Raw genomic sequence first — 22,316 nt, forward strand, 5'->3', positions numbered from 1 at the left:
TCACTCAGTTGTTTAAGCATTTAATGCTTCATCTAAAATAAATGAACTCTTGAATGTTCGAACCTCGATGAGTGAGAAACTATTACATCGTAAATGGGTATTGGAAAAGCAATTCAAGCTTGGGCCCCTGAGATATGCACCAAATAAAGATAAGTCATTTAAGTAAAAGGTGCATCACAGGGGTGGAAAATGTAGGCCAAGGAAACAGGTAACTCATGCCACTATGATTGCTCCCTCCCTACATCATTACACTCAAGATGTCATACCCCCATTAACCGGTCTCATGGTTGTGGCATCTTCCTTGATGTCTCTCCCACTCCATGACCACCTTATAAAATATATGGATTGATGGGTCAACCTCATACATGTAACTCCCCTTGGGGGCTGGAAACACCTAAAAAGAATATTGACCTAATCAACCCTAACATAAGTGAGGTAACTTCGTTACAGGTATTGAACTAGTTAGGCATTTAAAGGTAAAGGTGAGTTTTGTGTAAAGTGTTCTCGTGCCCCTAGCATTAGATATGGTCCATTATGGTGCTTTAATGGTTTTATGTCCCTAATGTTGTTGATCTCATGTGGTTTTGAGAGGGTTTGTTTAGGTGGTGTCACACATGTAGTAGAGATCTGTTGAGGCATAGTTTGACTTTTTTACAGCGCCTTCCAGAAGGTATTTTTCCCCATTCTGAGAGTAGATATGACCTTGTGTCCCTAATGTTGACCATTTGGAAATGCGAATTGGGCCTTGAGAAACTTCCACATGTTTCTTCACCTCTTGATGTGCTTCCAAATATTGAAATGATGAGCTTGAAAGCTTGGGTGTTGGATTATTTGATGATGTGCCCAAATGGACCTAGCACACCCCAAAGCTAGCCTTGACCTTCCTTAATGGACAATGTCTAGATGAGGATGGTTGTCACTGAGAAGACTAGAGGCTAGCACATCCTTCCTTGATGCCAACATTTGCCCTAAATGGTGCCACTTCTCTCCTACATGCCTTGGAAGGGTGACACAGGCCTCCTTTGGATGATGTAATGGTGTGGGAGGCGCTTGATGTTTTCTTGGAGTGAGAAGCACTCTTGTATCATTGTCGACTTTACTTGATAAGTTATTGACTATTTTGGAGGATTACATTATTGTGGAGATCAATCTTTCCTACACGTATGGGTTATTTTTGTTATATTTTTATGTCTTAGAGCTATCTCAAGGTCGGCTTGTGACCTTTGACCTAGTTGAACACTCAAGTAAACTTGTTTTAGGGCTTTTGTTTGTAAAATTAGTGAAGTGAGACTTGGTTACATCATATAAATGGAGGAGAGTTTCACTCGTTTATTCATCATCAGCATTCATCACACTTCTTACTCTTTGGAAGCGCACACAAGCTATTGTTGTCTTTTCTACGTCCGCAATGTCAATTTATGGAGGAAATTGTCTTTTGAGGAGGAATTTTGCATGAGGAGACTTCTTTGGGATTGATTGAAGAGATTAGGGTTTGTATGTGTACCGTGTTAAAATTACAACATTTTTCTTGAAATTTTGATTCTTCATTATATGTGAAATTGTTTTCCTTGAATCCTTCAAGAGAGCTCTGATATGTCCATCTCTTGATCTTAAAATCTCTCATATGACGAAGTCACTAGGGTTTCTAAGTAGAGAATTTTTCTCTCTCACCCCTTCATAGAATTTTCCCGTAAAGATTCCATTTCCCAATCAGATGAAGGCACTAGTCTAGTAGGTGTTAATCTGTAATATTTCCAATGGAAATATACAATGTTAAGCAAAGCAAACATATACAAAAATTTAGAACACATTTAACAACCAGAAATCTCCATGAATTGCGCGGATTTGAGCCATTTTATTAATAAATAAGAGGGTACAATGTGGTGCTAGAAAGAGTGCACCTGGGATTGCTCAAGGCAAGCTAGATAAACCCAAATGAACAATAAGAAATCCCTCCCAAATTTGTTGCTGCTCTCTCCTAGCTCTGCGCTAAAACTACCCATAAAATATGTTGCTAGCTGCAAAGAGTTGTTGTTAGGGCCTCCTCGGATGCTTAGAAAATTCCAAGAAATTAATCCCAGGCTCTCCACCAATAACCCACAAAAATCCATGTAGGAATTGGCCAAATGTTGACCTTGGAATTTCAGCCCAATTTTCCCTTAGCTCCTCTAGCTGTTGGCTGAGTTGGGGCCCCTGTTTGACCCCTCAAATCTGCCCAGAAAATTCTACCAAATTAATCTTGGCTTCTCCTCAATAAACCCAAAAAATCCTAGAAAGGGTTTGTCCTAGTTTTGATGCTCCAAAATTTACCCCCAAATGCTTGGCCCTCCTCCATAAGCAGAAGATGTAACCAGTAGCAAATGTTGCGTTTTCTACTACGCCAAAATGTTGGAAAAGCCTCCACAACACTTCCACGAACTTCACTTCAAGTTTCAGCTCCTTACTATCTTCACTGCTAAACCTCCAAGCATGCCTCCTCCAAGAACTACGCAATCCCTATACTGTCGCTGCCAATCCTCTCCACAAACTCACACTACTTGTTGCTGGTACGAACTAATATAGGTAGGACTCCCTCCTTGGGCTGGAACTCAAAGTCCACCGAAGCAAGGGTTGAGATCTCCGCTCATAGACACTCGTGTGCTAAACAACACTGTAGACTTGGCTTCAACTCAAGCATGCTATGTCAAAGACAATTTCTAAATAAATGAATGAATGACCAAAATGAATGCCTCTTGCTCCATTTATCAAAGAGCCTCCAAATGCCCATGTGGGCCCAGCTTGAATTTCCCCAGCAACTTTGCTCCAATGAAGAGCGTCTTCCACCTGTGGGCCATAATTCTCCATGGGGTGGCCCCCACTCGTCACTAGAGCCGCAATATTTCCCTTCCCTCCTAATGTTTGGACCCCCACTTAATCCCAAAATTCATGTGGGACGTCTAAACCCACATCTCTTAAGTGCAAACATGAAATAAGACAAAATTGGGCAAGATCGATATTTCCCTTAGCAATATTGCCAAGTGGGAATATCACAGTCCTCCTCGCCAAAACGTTGCTTGTCCTCAAACAATTGCCAAACAACTCTCTCTCTAGTTGTTGCTCCCCACTGTCACTGCAAAAATGTGCCAGGGTCCTAGATGCACCACCGATTCGTCCCCAACCTCTACATTGTCCTGACATGAAAGAATCCCTCAATACCAGGATCCCAAGCCATCTTGTCCCACATGAAGCTCCCCTCACTCCACTCACTATCATGCCCAGTATAAGTACCAAAAGTCCCCTGTATACCATCAATGAGTAGAGGATCATGATAGTGTGGCACTATGCCCAACTCCTCGTGAAACTGTCCTACAACCCAGGCCATCACATGCACTCTAGGTTTATACTTTCGAAGATACCACTCAATCCTTGCAGAGATAGCATCTCGCTCACGTAAGCTTCTCCTGATATTATCCTGCTGGCCCACCTGCCATGCTAATGAAGTCCCCCATGCCGTCAACGAGTCACCAAATCCCAATGGTAGATCTAAATGATCTTCCCCTGTAGAAATCAGCTCATCCTCAGGGTAGCTGTATTTCCAAGTCCTATGATGCCCGGATCCAACACTAGTCTAAAAATGGTGCCACTATGTTGTCACTACGCAACTCTGATCATGACAGTCTGCCCCTCATGCTCAATTTTTATCCACCTCTCTTGGGACCTGAAGGCAAAACATCTATGGAGTCCCAATGCATTTGGACCAAGCACCTCCATGATGTCACCTCCTACCCATCCAACACTCACCCTGATCCATAGCGATAACAAGGAAAACCAACCTTGCCATGTGATCAAGGCCTCAACGCTCCCCCACATGTCAAACCAAGGGTGAGCTGGGTCATCCCCCGTCCTGATCCCACTCACCACGAAGCAGAGTGTCCAATCAACCAACCAAACCCCTGAATCCCACAACCAAAACGACTGTGGCATAGTCCTGACAGCTAATGGAACCAACCTGTACCATGTCTCAGGTCCCTACGTGCAATCAATATATGAACTCCATACATCACGAACCAATATGGTGTGTGCGACACAGCCCTGCGCCAACCATACCACACAGTGGGATCTGTTGTCCTAACTCCTGAAAGTGCTTTCCAATGCTGCCTAGAGTCTAAACATCCGCCTGTAAGCAAGGTCCACCAACTGTTGTAGATGCTCTAGAGACACCTCGGAAAGTCTCACCAAAAGGGGATCGTGTATCACCTTGAGTGTGGGCTCAAGGGTGGTGCAAGTGCTACCTCTGCAGGAGATTGGACTATCCCCAAGCCTACATCCACCAACTCATGTCCTGACCATATGCCACAACTGGAAAGCCTCTCTCCCAATGCACTGTGTCCTGTCCAACTATCTCAGATGAACGTCATGGGTCCTGTTGCTCGTGATGAGAGCATTAAGAGATGATATCCAAGTCCCTTGTGTTAGTGTGCAATGTTGGAGAGGGATAAGTGGAAGCTCATGGTCGGCCTTGTGACCAACTCGCTCTTCAAATTTGAGTGTGCCAAACTAAATGGTGTGCTTGATGCCCTCGTCATGATATCTTTCTGGCGGCAACACTTTGACAACCTGTTGTAGATCATCTTGCTCGACAAGTACGTACCCCTACACTCCTTTGCATAGCACTGAACTCCATGGCACAACTCCATGCACCCCTGGATACTAACGCTCAATGCCATGCCCCCATGTACGATGGGGAATCCCATATGAGCCCATCCAACCACCACACTGCTAGCAATGTTTTAAAACTCCGACTCGGGTTCGGAGCCCGCCAAGGGTCGACCCCGACCCCGACCCCAACTTCAACTCCGACTTGGTATCGAATTGGCCAGTTTGATTTCAATGACTCGCCCGTTGTAAAAAATACATTAAATATTTATTTTTTAATGCAAAAACATAATTTTAAAGATTTTCATTCATGTTTCCAAACACAGTGCATTAGAATATAGAGAGAAGACAACATATGATCAAAGTAGGCTCATGGATACATCCATTATATCAAAATGGCACCGAGTGCACTGTCCAATACATACATGATAAAGAGATCAAAACAAAAACACATAACCATGGAGGCTATAAATGGCCTCTACAACAAAAGTAAACTATAAAACATCACTAGACACCAGTACTACTGGCTACTGCTAACCTCCCGAGTGAATCTTCTAAGTTCTGCCTCCAATGCTTTATAGTGATACCTTAGGTTCAAAAAAACCTAGCTGCATGTATAGGGCGCTAGAGTTGATTGTTCCATATTTGATCAATGATTTCCGAAATGGGCCCATATTTAGCCACTCCATCTTTGTATGCTGCCTTTATTTGCTCCTTTGCTTGATCCATAGTCTCATAAATGAAGCCCATAGCCAATCTTCCCCATCCACCAAACGCAACACCTTAACAAACTGGCCAAGGGTCTGACTCGGTCGCCTCAGTCGCCTCGGTCAGCTCAGTCGGCTTGGTTCGACCGGTTCGATTGGCTCGGCCGATTCGGTAACAAATTGGTCACCGAACCGATTTTTCTACCAAGTCGACCAGCCAAGGGTCCGGCTCGGTTGGCTCGGCCGAATTTTAAAACACTGGTTGCTAGTACATTTGCCACGAAGTGATCTACACCTCCTCATCTACCATGGTAAACTTGAGCGGCCTAACTCCACACCTGCTAGAGGGTATATCTCTGTTGTGCCGATCCTCGGTGACTCTTGTTCCCAACATCCCAATGGGAGAACATCGTCTCCATACAATGCCCGGTCTAGTGGCCTACCCATGCCACGTCCTCCCACCAACTCATGCCAGAGAATGCTAATCATCTTGCAACTCCATGCGCAACCAACATGCCAATACAATCCATGGAACCTGCTCATAAACCACCTATCCGCTAATGCCGACTGGAATTCCCCTAGGGAATGTATGTGCTAAGTCACTGGGTCGACTACATCATTAAAAACATAGCCATCCCGCATGTCTGATATTGGATAGGGAGCTCCACCTGGATCCCAATGCCAACTTGGGCCTCTAGTGCCCTCGGTGTCTAAGAGCTCCCACTAAGCTTTACTCTAGACTATGACCATCTCCATGAGTCCAGTCCACTCCACCGGGTACCAACTTAGAATCTCTCGCCATCCAACCCCAAGAGAGGGATCGAATGCACGAACTCCCGCACATAGAACAACCTTGACATGTGGATGTTGCACGTTGTGCAACTCCAATCATCTCATCGCACTATCCAGGTCAACACATGAGATCTGACTAGGTAGATCCATCTCCCTCTCTCCAATGGGAAAAGGTGACCCAATATTGCTACGAACCTGGTCATCCCCTCTGGTATGTCTAGACAACTCCGCCTCTCTCAATCCAATGCGTAGGGGTGGGCTGATAATGTTGTAGATCCTGTCAATGTGCCTTTGAAGCAAACTGTGTTGGAATCCCAACGTGTGGTCTCTATGCTTCCCCTCATCAATGGCTAGCCCAAAGGATGGCTGCACATCCTCTGCAATCATGGGCTCGACATAAACCTCCAACTGCTCTTCCATAAACAACCCAACATGCAAGGCATGCTCATCAGTCAGTTGTAGGTGGTTGTCATTCTGAAGCTTTGTCATAGATCGGGATGCCTCATCAATGGATGTGTGCTCAACTTCCTCCTCCAATCTGTCTACTAGGGCTACCAAAGGAAACTCCAACAGGGGTGACTCCTGTGTCACACTAGGTGTATCCTCGTGCTCCTCCTGTGTGCCATTAGCCTCATGCTCAACCAGCGGGAACGTATCTAGATGAACTCCCTCCTCTAGGGATATGTTCTTTCTCATCTCATCACTACCTCCGCCTCCCATCTTCATCTCTGTAGTATTGCTACTAGCGTTTCGTTCAACAATCATGCTCCTCTTATTTCCTTCATCTGCGGGTCGACAACTATTGTTTCTTCTTGCTACCCTTGCTGACAACCACTCTTCGAGAAGCCCCGCCAGTCTCTCGATGCTCGTAGTAACATTTTCGAATTTCTCCTGATGAGACATTTTTGGGCATAAGTTCAATCTGGAGAATAATGTGGGACTAGTGTTTTAGCCTCTAGAATTCTAGTCCACAATAACACTTGAGCATTTGTGTGATTTAGACCCACAGCTGGCCAAAATCATGCTCTGATACCACTGTAATATTCCAAATGGAAATATACAATGCTAAGCAAAGAAAACATAGCAGAAACACATACAAAAATTTACAACATATTTAACAACCATGAATCTCCATGAACTATGTTGATCTAAGCCATTTTATTAATAAATAAGAAGGTACAATGTGGTGCTGGAAAGAGTGCACTTGGGCTTGCTCAAGGCAAGCTAGATAAACTCAAATGAACAATAAGAAATCCCTCTCAAATTTGTCGCTGCTCTCTCCTAGCTTTGTGCTAAAACTGTTGGCTACAAAGCACTGCTTCTAGGGCCTCCTCAGATGCTCAGAAATTTTCGGGAAATTGACCCTAGGCTCTCCACCAATAACCTATAAAAAAACCACGAAGGAATTGGCCAAATGTTGACCTTGGAATTTCAGCCCAATTTTCCCCTAGCTCCTCTAGCTGCTGGCTGAATTGGGGCCCCTATTTGATGCCTCAAGTCTGCCCGGAAAATTCTTTCAAATTAATCTTGGCCTCTCCTCAATAAACCCAGAAAAACCCAGAAAGGGTTTGTCCTAGTTTTAACACTCTAAAATTGACCCCCAAATGCTTGGCCCTCCTCCACATGCAGAAGATGTAACCTATACCAAATGCTGCGTTTGTTGCTCTACCAAAGTGCTGGAAAAGCCTTCACAACACTTCCCCATACTCCACCTCTAGTTTCAACCCCTAACTTGCTTCACTCCTCAACGTCCAAGCGTGCCTCCAAGAAATGCACAGTCCCTGTACTGTCATTTCCAATCCTCTCACAAAATCGCACTCCCTGCTGTTGGTACAAACTGGTACACGTAGGACTCCCTCTTTGGGCTGGCACTCGAAGTCCACCGAAGCAAGGGTTGAGATCTCCGCTTGGAGACGACCGTGTGCTAAACAACACCTGGCTTCAACTCAAGTATGCTATGTCAAAGACACAATTTCTAAATAGATGAATGAATGACCAAAATGAGTGCCTCTTGCTCTATTTATCAAAGAGTCTCCAAATGCCCATGTGGGCCCAACTCGACTTTCCCCACCAACTTTGCTCCAATGAGTGCATCTTCCACATGTGGACTGTAATTCTCCATGGGGTGGCCCCCATGCCCCACTAGAGCTGCAATATTTTCCTTCCTTCCTAATGTTTGGGCCCCCACTTAATCCCTAAATTCATGTGGGACCTCTGAACCCACATCTCCTAAGTGCAAACATGAAATAAAACAAAATTGGGCAAGATCAATATTTCCCTTAGCAATATTGCTATGTGGGAATATCACATAATCAATGTCTTCTCTATATATATTTTCTCTCTCTTCTTCCTAAATATCTAGGGATAGAGTTAGCATTTTTCTTGAAATTGTGTTATTAGCAATTTTACTTGATGTGTTATTTCCCTCTCAATGGGGTTTGCATTCAGTAATTTGAAAAAGGCAAAATCTAGTGCTAATTGCATGGTAGAACCAACATTGCATGAAGCAAGGGCATTTTTTGGAAGCGGAGACGCGGAAGCGTCATTTTCCAAAAAATCTTTTGGAAGCGGAGATGCGGAAGCGTCATTTTCCAAAAATCTAGGAAGCAAAGCGTCTACTATATATATATATATATATATATATATATATATATTCAAAACAAACATCCCAAATACCAAATTAGTTGTAGAAGACATGAAAACATGCATATTTTTACATAAATAAAGATAGATATGGCATCCATACGTCAATGATTAATTATTCAAGCATCAACCATCTACATTCTAGCAATTACAAACATACATCAAATTTTTAAGCATATTATAAAACATAAAACATTTAAGCATATTATTTAACAAGTGAGAAACTATTAACATTAGTCATGTCCAAAATTCAATTAATAATGTTTACAAAATAGGCCACTTGGCCACCACCAAGACAAAGAAGTTCAAATTCACAACAAGGCTACAAGTCTAATCATTAATCTATGACAAAAGTAGTAAATTGTGAATATATCTACTAATCTCTCTTCCTTCCACCACGAAGAGTACGTGGCAGTGGTGGCAATGAAGAAGATGGTGTCTGTCGAAGTTATGGCACTGAAACTGATGAAGACAAAGCCCTTGTTGTTGGTGTTGAACCATGGAACATGGTAACCAAGGGACCAGATGGGGGTGGCATCTCAACTTGATCATCATCATCCTAGAATCGCTCAAAAAATTCATACAAAAAAAACCACTAGTTAACAAAAAAAATAAAAAATAGGAATTAGAGAAATGCTTTATAAACAAAATTGACACATTTGAATTCAATGGACATACCACTTATTGACTGAATTTTCAAATTCATACCACAATGAACATACCTAGATAAGAGCATCCTCTAATTGATCTAATTGTAACACTCCATCCTCCAAATTGGGATCCTATGAATTCCTGTCCCAAACCTTAAGGTCTTTATTAGTCTTTGCATCATCACAGTATTGGGACAACAATCGCAAGTTGTAATGAACAAACCAAGCTCTCTGCCTGGTCTAAACTCAACCGGTTCCTTTTAACAATGTGGATGAAAGAATAAGAGCTCCAACACCTCTTTGCAGAAGAAGTGTTTACCACCTGTGATAGCACCCGCAATGCCAAAGTCTGTAGAAGTGGAGTAGCACCTCCATGCATGTTCCACCACTCAAGAGAAGAAAAACTCTCTCAATCTCTAATTGCATGCATGCTCCCAAATGGACCAATGCTAAGCGTATAGTTTCTCAGCTGTTTTCGTACCATGGTAGCCTCCTCCTCATCAGGGACTAATTTATCCAATGCAATCATATATTTTTCTAGAACCTTTGGATCTAGGTGTGGTTTTCTCCTGCCTCCGCCCCTCCCCGTTGCTGGTGTTGAAAGCCATGATGGATGATAGTATTTAGGTGTCAAAACATATGCTAATGCATGCAATGGAACATTTAGCATATCCCATCGTTTTTCCACCTTTGCACAAATATAATTATACAAGGTGATATCTCTAGGCTCAACAATGCCTTTAATCTGCCCCAACATGCTATAATTTGATCATGCACCTCCCCAATTATTGGCCGATCTGAATCTGCAAACTTGATCATGTAATAAATTGGTTTGGTGAATTGCAAAACATATTTAACCTGTGACCAAAAGAACATGTCAAGAATAGTGTCCTTGGCTACATTAGCACCATCTCTATCAGTGTTAATTTCCTCCCATGATTCAAAGGTCACCATAGTAGTTAAAGGTTGTCGCCCCTTCACTCGCTGCCTAAAGGTGAGGTAATAACTTGCAAATCTTGTTTTTGCAAGTTTAAGCAACTGCTACTTGTAGTAAGTGTCATAAAAGTAGTTTACCTTTGTATGCCCTGTGATAAATTTAATGAGTTGCTTCCCTCTCTTTTGAAGTTCATTAATCCATCCACATTCTTTATGCTTCACAATATCATGCATCAAAAGGTTCAATGTGTGCACCAAACACCTAGACCAAAAGATGTCTGGATGAGTATGCTCGATAACTTTCCCTGTTTCCTTACAATTTGTTGTATTATCTATGATCACTTGAACCACATTATTAGGACCAACATCTCTTCTTGATTGCAATAGGAGATCTGCAATGTTTTGGGAACTTGCACTCATGGGGAGTCATGACATGTAATAAATGATGCACCTCTAGTAGAAACACCAAGAACATTTATCAAATGTTGGTTTCTAATATTTGTCCACCCCTCCGATACAATGGTTACCTCACAATCCACCCACTCATTTGTAAAACGTGTCAAAGCTCTTGAACTTTTGCTTTTTCTCTTTCTAATAACATTGTTCTAGCTTTCTCATAGTTGGGGTCCTTGTATCCTTTTGGGGGTACATTGATGGCCTTTACCATTTCATGCTAATAGGGAGAGTAAAGCACATTGAATGGTACACTGCAAGCACAAAGAAATCGGGCTATCTTTCCATCCACATCATCCCTCCCAACAACATTAAGGAAATCCCCTATTGTTCTTTTACCTCCAGAGCTTGTAGATACCATGAGGAGATGAGCTACCAAATCTAGAGGTTGCACTTGATTCAGACTGAGTTTTTTGTGTCTTGCTTTTTTGTTGTGCAACCTCCTCTATTTGGATGTATTTTCTTCTTTGTTCAGCTGAAATGTTTGGGCAAATTTGTATCCTCACAGCACCCTTTTTCTCATCATTATCCATCACCCCACAAAGATGCCTCCTCACACAGGTATATGAACCACTAAATGGTTTTCCTCCATGACAAGCATGAGGGCACAAAATTTTGTAGCTTTCACCACTTTTTCCCCCTTCAAGTTTGGTCACATAGTTCCACAAGGGTGTCAATGCAGCTTTCCCCTCTAGTGTTTCAGTGTTACCTTCAGGTTCATCCCCTTCCTCCTTGTCATACATTGGGTCACTCATATGGGGACCACTATCCTCTTGTTCATCTTCCCTTCTATTCCTACTCCCCCTTGCCATCATGAAAACCAAAAGTGGAATGATACATAGAAGCCAAAAGAACACAATCTTGAAATATTAATATAGGTGGTGGACAACCTGCAATTAAATGAGCAAGAAGAAAAAATGGGAAAAACTATGAGAGGGAGGAGAAAAATACAAAAAACAATGACAAAAAAATGATTGAGTTTGGGGTTTGCACTTACCTCTTTAGCTTTTGTAGATGGAAACCCTTCTTTACTCTTCCAAGCTCCTCCTCCTAGCTCCTCTTTCGTCACTCCTCCAAGCTCTCATCAAGTGTCTCCTCTCTTTCTCCTCTCTTCTCCAAGCTCTCCAAAAATACAAGTGAGCAAATGAGAGGTGAAAGAGTCGTTTAATCCCTTCACTCCCTTCCCTAACCGAACTTAGACCCACCTCCAATGCGGCGACACGGCAGAACTGGCCCGCTGCCCACAGACTCGGTCGAGATCCGTATGGATTCGACCCTGAAACGTGGTGTTTCGGCCAGGTGATCCGTTGCCCGAAACGCGTCTTGACAATTCCAAAACGCGGATCGAGTGAGATGATTCCCACAAGGCAGTAAGCGGCTTTTCTGGCCCGATCCATGTTTCGGAATTTCTGGGACGCGATTCGGGCGACGGATCTGTATGGGCCGTGTTTTGGGTGATGGATCACCCACGGATTCATATGGGTCATGTTTTGGGCAGTGGATCACCTACGGATCTATATAGGCCGCGTTTCGAGTTTTTGATCCGGGGTGTGAGGGGGGGCATTTCGTGCAACACTGGGTAGAACCCTATAATTAGGGTGATGTCATCTCTTTTATTGTTATTTTATGCATGTTTCAGTGATAAAAGCTCACTTTCTTGCCGTAAACCTTGCATGCCTAATTGATACCTTTGTTCCTTTATTGATCTATGCTTGAAATACTATTTTTTCTAGTTGTTATATGACATTGCATGTCATTTATTGAATATCTCTCAAACCATAACTTAGAACAACTCGCTAAGCTATCTAAGAGGTCTAAGGAAAGAGTACTTGAGCCTTGGTAAGATAATCTTAGCTGTCTAAGCTCCGCCAATAGCTTTTTCCCAATCATTAGAACTTGCATCACCTTAAATCCTTCTTGTTGAATATCCTTAGATGATTTTTAGAGGAATCCACCCTTGTGGGATTTAATTCAACACTAAATAGCTGGAGAAAGGCCATTGAGGTGGCTGTGGTCACTGCGCTCTCATAAGGTCGAGATTTGCCAAGTGGAGTTTTGCACTAGACCTGCTAGATTTTGTAGTAAAAGGTACCATTCTTCATTGTTTCTAATCAATCCACAATATCAACATGTATTAAGTGTGTGTTTTAATCGATCCCCAATATCAATATGTATCAAGTGTGTGTGTGTGTGTATAATGGCAATGTATGTTTATCTTAATTTTTTTAAATATTGAGAAATTTGCATCTTAATTATTTTTTAATCTCTTTCAGTAATTAATAGATTTGGAGTTAAGATGGATTTACATTGGTTATAGTTCCTCTCCTAGATTAATAACAACATAGGAAAAAATCTTAAAACCTAACCGTTAAATATTAACTTGAAATAGTGGGTACTTGTTTGAAACTATCTGATTGCCAGGAATATTTTAAACATATCTTCCCATGAAGCCACATTGAGGGTATGAAACATAAGACTGAGCCTCAACTCCCGATGGGACATTCTCCCTGGGTGTAGAGATCATATCCTTAATGACATGTGGGCTGATGGACAACACGAACCAGGTCTTATTGAATATAGAAATTTCGATACAAACAAATTCTTTGAGCACACATTCGAACCCATTGAGGGAAAATATTGGGGACAACCCATTTCTCCAAGCTCTTGCAAGTTTGGTCCTTAACGATGATGTTGGGATTTGTTCAAGACAACATAGCGTCAAGTAACAGCCTTGGTATTTTTCGATGTGTTAAAATTATCATAAAACTCACCCTTCAGATATTGAGCACCAAACTCATAAGGCTATAGGAAGGACTGATTTTCGTTTCGGGAGTCATGATAGTACTAATAAAATGCTAATGAGGAACAACTTGGACATTTTGCCTTCTTGGATTATGCAAGAAACCAGTTCATTGGCAGATTTATTGCCAAGTAAACCAATAATCTCTTTGGTATCTCATTGACCTTTAAAATAACCCACATAAACTTTGAAAATATTACATAATAGAAACCAAGGCTGCCGAAAATGCAGGATAATGAAAAGACAATCTCTTTGTGAATGAATCTAGTTAGTATATAGGGGTGTGGATGAATCTGGTAGTATTTAGAGGAGAGGGGTTAGTACTTGGGCACCATAATTTTAGGGTTATGTAGCATTTACATGAAATTACTTGAAATCTCCAATCGTTCATCATAAATGCATTGGTCTGTTCTTTATATCTATATTTCCTCTTAGGGAGTGGAGTGTTCAAATCATGCATATCAATGACGAAGTTTAAGTTCCAAAGTGTTTAAAATAATTCATTTTAAACTACAAGCACTGTTTTGACAGTTAAATGACTCTGTACAACACTGATTTTTTAGTGAGTAATGAAATGTATACTCCTAATGCTTGTATTACTTTTCTTGTCCACAAAGATTGTGACAGTAACATTCATGGATGGTGGTAAAGGACTCAATATCATTCCAAGCAAAGTTAGATTTGGAGGCACGTTACGGAGCCTTTCATCTGGAGGACTGGCTAAGCTAAAGAAAAGAGTCAAAGAGGTAAATTTCCTTATTTGTGGGATAAAATTAGCATTGATGATAAATGATGTATTTCCTTTAATATCTGCTAAATGATGTATTTTATGATAAACCATTGATGGATAAGAAAATTGGCTAAATAGCATCTGATACAATTAAATTTTGTGAAGGTTATAGAGAAGCAGGCTGTTGTAAATGGGTGCGCAGGATCTATTGATTTTCAAGAAGATGAACACCCTGAATATTCTCCTACTGTTAACGACGAAAAGTTGCATACTCATGTTAAAAAGGTTGGAAAAATTTTGCTTGGGGCACATAAGGTCAAGTGTGCACATCCAGTAATGACAGCAGAAGATTTTTCCTTTTATACACAGATAATACTGGGTGCTTTACTTGGGATTGGTGTGACAAATGAGAGCATTGGCTTAATCCATTCAGTTCATTCTCCTCATTTTTTCTTAGATGAAGAAGTGCTTCCCCTCAGAGCGGCTTTACTGTAAAATATAGCTACTAACAGCCCAAAGATCATCAATACCGAATATTTCACAAACAGAACTTAATATGATCTATTGTTTAAGACAACATACCTTGATTAACAGCGGAAGATGTAATGGCTGCCATCTACTTTGATCTGACTCCTAACTTTTCCTCTTCTTCAGAATTCGGTTTCTCTTTCTAGCCCTGTTTCTTCATGCGCTTCTTGATGGAGAAGAATGCGACTATATCCAGGGAGAGAGAGGACCCAATCCTTTATATATTATTTAACTCTAATCTGGTACGTCCATCATATACCAATTCAACGCTTAAGATCTTTAATGCTTTAATGCTTTAATGCTTTTAACGCTTTAATGCTTTAATCGGGTCACATTAGGATTTAGAAACTGCAGATTTCTAACATTCTCCCACTTGACCCGACTATTCATAATATTAAGCGTTGAACATCATACTATGATAAATCGCTGAGATTTATGGCGGTTGTGCACTATTAATTCAATGCAATTCCTTCCATATACTACAATACCAGCAAACCATCAATTCATACTCATAATTTATATAAAACAGCATAATGGTCCACATAATGTCTTATATCATAATGATTAAACATAATATCTTTATAAGACTCTTTCTTGTTTAAAATTACATAAAATACGTACTACTACATTAAAACAAGAGACACATAATTGTATATCAGAAACACATAAAAGAGCTCAGAATGTCACACATCAATTATTATTAATACAACCAAGACCCATTCTTTGAACATGTTCCTTAAATTGTTTTGGTTGTAACCCTTTCGTCAAAGGGTCTGCAATCATAAGTTCTGTCCTGATGTGCATGATTGACACTCTTTGTTTCTGAACCTCATCTTTCACAACAAGATACTTCAGTTCTATATGTTTGGCACCTTTAGAGTACTTGTCGTTCTTTGAGAAAAATACTGCTGCAGAGTTATCACAATAAATTTTCAGCGGCTTGCTAATGGTGTCGACAACCGCAAGTCCTGAAATAAAGTTTCGCAACCATAATGCATGAATTGTGGCTTCAAAACATGCCACAAATTCTGCCTCCATAGTGGACGAAGCAACGATAGTCTGTTTCGCACTTTTCCATGATATGGCACCTTGAGCAAACATAAACAGGTAACCAAAAGTCGATTTTCTAGTATCGATGCATCCAGCAAAATCTGAATCGCTATATCCAATCACCTCTGATTCATTGGATCTTCTATACATGAGCATGTAATCTTTCGTGCCTTGTAAGTACCTCAAAACTTTCTTTGCAGCTTGCCAATGTTCCCTTCCTGGATTACTTTGATACCTCCCTAACATACCGACCGCAAAGCTGATATCCGGTCTAGTACAGGGTTGAGCATACATCAGGCTACCAACAACAGATGCATATGGAATTGATTCCATTTCCTTCCGTTCAACATCATTCTTAGGACATTGCATGAGACTGAATTTATCACCTTTCTGTACAGGAACTATCCTAGGTGAACACTTACTCATTCCAAATCTGTCTAGAATCCTTTCGACATATCCTTTCTGAGACAATCCCAATATTCCTTGTGATCGATCACGGAATATTTCTATTCCAATCACATAGGATGCCTCTGCCATGTCTTTCATTTCAAAATTCGTTGAGAGAAATTCCTTAGTCTCACGCAATATACTTAAATTATTTGCAGCAAGCAAGATGTCATCAACATAAAGGACCAGAAAAATAAACTTGCTCCCACTGATCTTTAGGTATATACAGTGATCAACCGTATTTTCCTTAAAACCAAAAGATGTAATAATGGTATTGAACTTAATATACCATTGTCGGGATGCTTGTTTAAGCCCATATATTGACTTCTTAAGTTTACACACCAATTGTTCTTTACCTTCTACAGAAAAACCCTCAGGTTGATCCATATAAACATCCTCATCAAGATCTCCATTCAGAAAGGCTGTTTTCACATCCATTTGATGTAACTCCAAATCATAATGAGCTACTAATGCCATTATTATTCTTAGTGAGTCCTTTTTCGAAACAGGAGAAAATGTCTCCTTGTAATCAACACCATCTTTCTGAGTGTAACCCTTAGCAACAAGTCTAGCTTTATACCGTTCGATATTACCACTAGAGTCGTGTTTGGTTTTAAAAACCCATTTGAATCCGACTCTTTTACAGCCATGTGGTAACTCAACGAGATCCCAAACTTCATTATGTTGCATGGATTTCATTTCTTCTTTCATGGCATTAATCCATTCCTTTGACTCTTTACTTTCTACAGCCTGTGAAAACGAAACTGGATCCTTATTGATTCCAATATCATAATCTGATTCTTGCATATAAACCACATAATCATCAGAAATAGCTGACCTACGATTTCTTTGAGGTCTTCTTAATGCTACTTGTTGTGGTTCATGCATATCAGTATTATGTAAGTCATTTCCTTCAGGAAGTACTTCTTCATTTATATGTTGTTCATTATCATCATGCTGTTCTACAACAGCTGGAACAACATTTGGAGTAATAGTAGATGGAGGAACTATTCTAGGCAATGTAACATTTACCCTTGTTTCCTTTATTTCTACTATTTCTCTTCTAGTACTCCCACTGACTTCACCATTCTCAATGAATCTTGCATTACCAGTTTCTACAATTCTTGGACTATGATTAGGACAGTAAAACACATACCCTTTAGATTTCTCAGGGTAACCTAAAAAATACCCACTGATCGTTCGAGAATCTAATTTCTTTTCATGTGGATTATAAATTCTCGCTTCCGCTAGACAACCCCAAACATGCAGGTGTCTTAAGTTAGGTTTCCTGTTAGTCCATAACTCAAAAGGAGTCTTTTGAACAGCTTTACTAGGAACCCTATTCAATAAATAGTTAGCGGTTTTGAGAGCATACGACCACAAATTCTTAGGTAGTGTAGAATCTGACATCATACTCCTAATCATATCCATTAACGTCCTATTGCGCCTTTCTGCTACACCATTTTGCTGTGGTGTACCTGGCATTGTGTATTGCGCACATATGCCATGACTTTCGAGGAATTTTGCAAATGGACCTGGACACTGGCCTGACTCATTATATTTACCATAATATTCACCACCTCTATCAGACCTTATGATTTTCACCTTTTTATCTAATTGCCTCTCAACTTCCTTTACAAACGTCTCAAGGACATTCACAGATTGAGATTTTTCATGAAGCAAATAGACATAACCATAACGGGAAAAATCGTCAATGAAAGTGATGAAATACTTTTCTCCATTAAAGGCTGGAGTGTCCATAGGTCCGCAAATATCAGTGTGTATTATTTCAAGAAGCTGGCTGCTTCTAGTGGCTCCTTTCTTATTATGTTTGGTTTGTTTGCCTTTAATACAATCCACACATAATTCTAGATCACTAAAGTCCAAATTTGACAAAATTTCATTACTTACTAATCTCATCGTTCTTTCTTTGGATATATGACCTAGTCGTTTATGCCACAAGAAAGCAGAATTTTCATTCAACCTGCTACGTTTACATCCAACATTATTTACTACATTCAACAAGGAATTCGCATAAGTGTCATTCAGTTTCAATTTATATAAACCATCAATTAGAATACCAGAACCAACATTATCAGTATTCTTATATAAATCAAAACAGCCAGATCCAAACATACATCTAAAACCAGAATTATCCAACTTACTTACGGAAATAAGGTTTCTAGATAATGAAGGTACATAAAGGGTACTGTATAAGTCTAATACATATCCACTTTCTAGAATTAGACGATAAGTCCCAATGCCTTCAATTGAAGATTTCATTCCGTTTCCCATAAAGAGAAAACGATCTTCATTTGGATTTATGGTTCGGATCGTAAGAAATCCCTGCATATTGTTGGAAACATGAGTTGTAGCACCAGTATCAAGCCACCATGTATTAATAGGAACTTCAACTAAATTTGATTCAAAACATACGAAAGATAGATAACCTGCAAATCAAAAATGAAATAACTATAAGCTCATAACTAACGCGATTCAGATGTAGACATAATAGTATAATATAGCACTCCTTTGGGTAGATACTATCTTATACTTAACATAATTAAATACCAAAACATAAGTAGGTAATAAATATATTCAATTAAATAGAACTGTCATCTTTGGATGATCAATATTTATTTAATCAAAATATCTATCAAACCTCATCATGTCAACTAGTTATAGAACAAGACTTTCCTTTGGGTAAGTTCTCAGGTTCTATCATTAGTGACGCCAGTTCTTAATTGGTATTATTATAACTGGCAATTTCTATCAATAATCATTATGTCACTTATGCACTAAATGATTATTCTGATTTTGACCACTTTGGTGATTAACAAAATCATAAATCTCATGTGCATAAATAATTTATAACACATACCTTATGCAAAACAACATTCTGATTTTGACCACTTTGGTGATTAACAAAATCATAAATCTCATAGAGCAATTACTTTTATGCCTAAAATTTCAAACAATTATTTTGGATTTCCATTACTGGAAAGGCATACGAATGCGTCATTCAAACAACAGATTGGACTTTCATTACCGGATCGGGATTCTTTATGCCGGAAGATTGGACATGCATTTCCGAAAAGGCATTCTTTATTTCACTGCAAGTGTAACACTTGCAATTACAGCATTTCAACTGTTGAAATTCGTCCATCTTCAACTACGAAACCTTTTAGGACAGATAAAGGCAAATTTTATGCAGCCTTTTGTTTCATTTAAACATTAGCACACTTACAACCTTTTTTACAGAATAAATTTGAATCATTACGCCTTAGACACATACAACACGAACCAAAAAGACGATGCTTAAGGCTAAACATTCCGAAAAGTGTAAATATTTCGCGAGAACGAGACAATACTCAGAAAACTAAACTCTTAAAAACCGAATCCGAATAGCGGCCATAGAGCTGTGCAAATTACGGAAAAAAACAAACATGAGAACAAATTGATCACGAATCTTAACCCACGAGGATGAAACACAATATTTTCCATCTTATAACGACTGCGCTCCTTCCGTTTGTGGCAATTCCACTATCCGAAGTCCCTTCGGAAGATGTGGCCGAGTATTTGTTGATTGCGTAGACAATCACACAGTTAACTTTTACGATATAGATGGTGGAGACGGTCCCAGAGTGATGGGAGACTTCCTTGGCACAGTAATGGGAGATATGACGGAATCCTCTTACTCCACACAAACCGTGCAAATCGCACAACATATAGGGCATTCCCCACAACCGATTTTTCTAACAGAAATCACGGAAAACGGTTATTTGTTCAGTCTTTCGAATGCATACACAGAGGGATCACTTTATAAGTGCACACAACGACCTAGGGAAATCAATGAAAACATGACGTGGCTAGACTGGGGAGAAACCCATACCCACTACTTATTTCACCGTGGTTCAGGGAACATAAATGAGTCAAGCATTAATTCAAGCTGCATCTGGTATTGTTATCTTGATTAATCCATTTGGATGAAAGCGCTTGAATCAAAAGGCCGACACGCAAATATGGGGTTTATGTGTCACCATAGAGGACAGCGTATTTTCGTCAAGCCATGAACAGATCAATTGCATAGGAAATATTCAGTTATTGATTGGTGGCTCCGATACCAAATGTAAAATATAGCTACTAACAGCCCAAAGATCATCAATACCGAATATTTCACAAACAGAACTTAATATGATCTATTGTTTAAGACAACATACCTTGATTAACAGCGGAAGATGTAATGGCTGCCATCTACTTTGATCTGACTCCTGACTTTTCCTCTTCTTCAGAATTCGGTTTCTCTTTCTAGCCCTGTTTCTTCATGCGCTTCTTGATGGAGAAGAATGCGACTATATCCAGGGAGAGAGAGGACCCAATCCTTTATATATTATTTAACTCTAATCTGGTACGTCCATCATATACCAATTCAACGCTTAAGATCTTTAATGCTTTAATGCTTTTAACGCTTTAATGCTTTAATCGGGTCACATTAGGATTTAGAAACTGCAGATTTCTAAAATTTACATGCAACAATTGCAAAAATGTATTTGGACCATGGGAGACCATTGTGTACAGAGTAGATAAGAATCAATCATTTTTAAAGTAGGAACAAACTTCCAATAAAAGAGACATATTCAAGTTTTATCAGATCTTTTTTATGATTGAAGCAACAAAGCACTTTGCCTTGTCAGTTCAAGAGTATCGCGCAAGATTCCTCTGCTCACTTTGGCAAGGAGAGTTAGCATCGTCTCTGTGACTCTAATTAGTGGGACGATATCAACACGTGCCGCGCCTCACTCGAGCAAGGAGAGTTAGCATATAATATGTGACTGATTATTACCAGGCATAATATTACCAAATGTGGATGTACTTTAACTCACGAGGTATTAAAATTGTGATGTAAAAATTTCCATGTTTAAAAAATTCTATATGTGGGTGTGTGATATGTGTTTGATACCATGTTAAGTTTATGGGTAAAAAGTAAGTAGTAAAAACTGATGAGAAGCAGAAATATCTCAGATCTTAGTTTTTGCACCCATTGATATAATTTAATTTGTATAACGTTATTTTTGTGTATATAGAAAGTTGTGAATGAATATTATTGACTCTAAATATTTTATCATTGTATTTTTAATTTAAACTATATTTTATATTGGAATGATTTATAACATAAGATGAACGTTACAATGATATCATAATTATAAATAAAGAGAATTGATATATAAATTTTAGTTATATTAGTTTTCAAATAATATATATTGAAGTCTATGAAGTAAAAGTTAATATTGATTTTTTTAAATCATTCTTTCAGGATATAGGGCATTCGTTGGGGACTTATTTGGAGCATGACACCTCTTATCTGGTTACGAGAGACAAGTCAGTGGCTTGGATCTGGTTACGAGAGACAAGTCAATGGCTTGGATCTTAATTAATATTGACCTAAAGGGAGGATTGACCAGGGAGCTTGACATTAGTCAGGGGGAAGATTGCCCTCTGGCTTTGGACTATAAAGGAGTACAATTTTGGTGTCGATGGTGTCACCAACATGGGCATTTGGTCAGAGATTGTGAGGTACCCTTTCAAAAGAGGGCAAACAAATCTCCTGGTTAGGTTTGGAGCAGTGATCGCGAGCACAAGGATTCCTCTCAGGTGTAGAGGGCTTCAGAGGTCAACCCAAAACCTCGTTGCTAGAATGTAGTTAGACAATTCCACTCAAAAGAGGAAGCGAGATCACGATAGGGCGCCTCGACTCCCAACAATGCAACCAAATCTCATGAAGGTACCTTGATGTACTCCTTTCCCCTTGTATCTCCTCCTTTTTTTATTGAATGTAGGCCAAATCTACCACTCAATTAGTTAAATGTATATGTGGTCACATCGATTTTTGGTGCATCCCTTCCTCCTTGTAAAACTCCTTGTTCTTTACCCCATCTTATTTTGGT

At 39.8% G+C, this 22,316-nt stretch overlaps 1 pseudogene across 1 annotated transcript in view; it reads left to right on the top strand.

Annotated features, from left to right (window-relative positions):
* The window catches only part of LOC149194940 (IAA-amino acid hydrolase ILR1-like 5), a 222,442-nt pseudogene extending 207,601 nt beyond the window's left edge, over nucleotides 1–14,841 (top strand). The window contains exons 4-5 of the transcript XR_016255111.1: nucleotides 14,234–14,362; nucleotides 14,512–14,841. The product of XR_016255111.1 is annotated as an IAA-amino acid hydrolase ILR1-like 5 (transcript). The remainder of the gene's footprint in view (nucleotides 1–14,233; nucleotides 14,363–14,511) is intronic.
* Nucleotides 14,842–22,316: the final 7,475 nt, after the last annotated feature.

The sequence above is a fragment of the Pinus tabuliformis genome, chromosome 2_2 (genome assembly GCF_031772625.1).
Source record: "Pinus tabuliformis cultivar Carrire ecotype Pingquan chromosome 2_2, CPIR1, whole genome shotgun sequence".
NCBI classification, from domain to species: Eukaryota; Viridiplantae; Streptophyta; class Pinopsida; order Pinales; family Pinaceae; genus Pinus; species Pinus tabuliformis.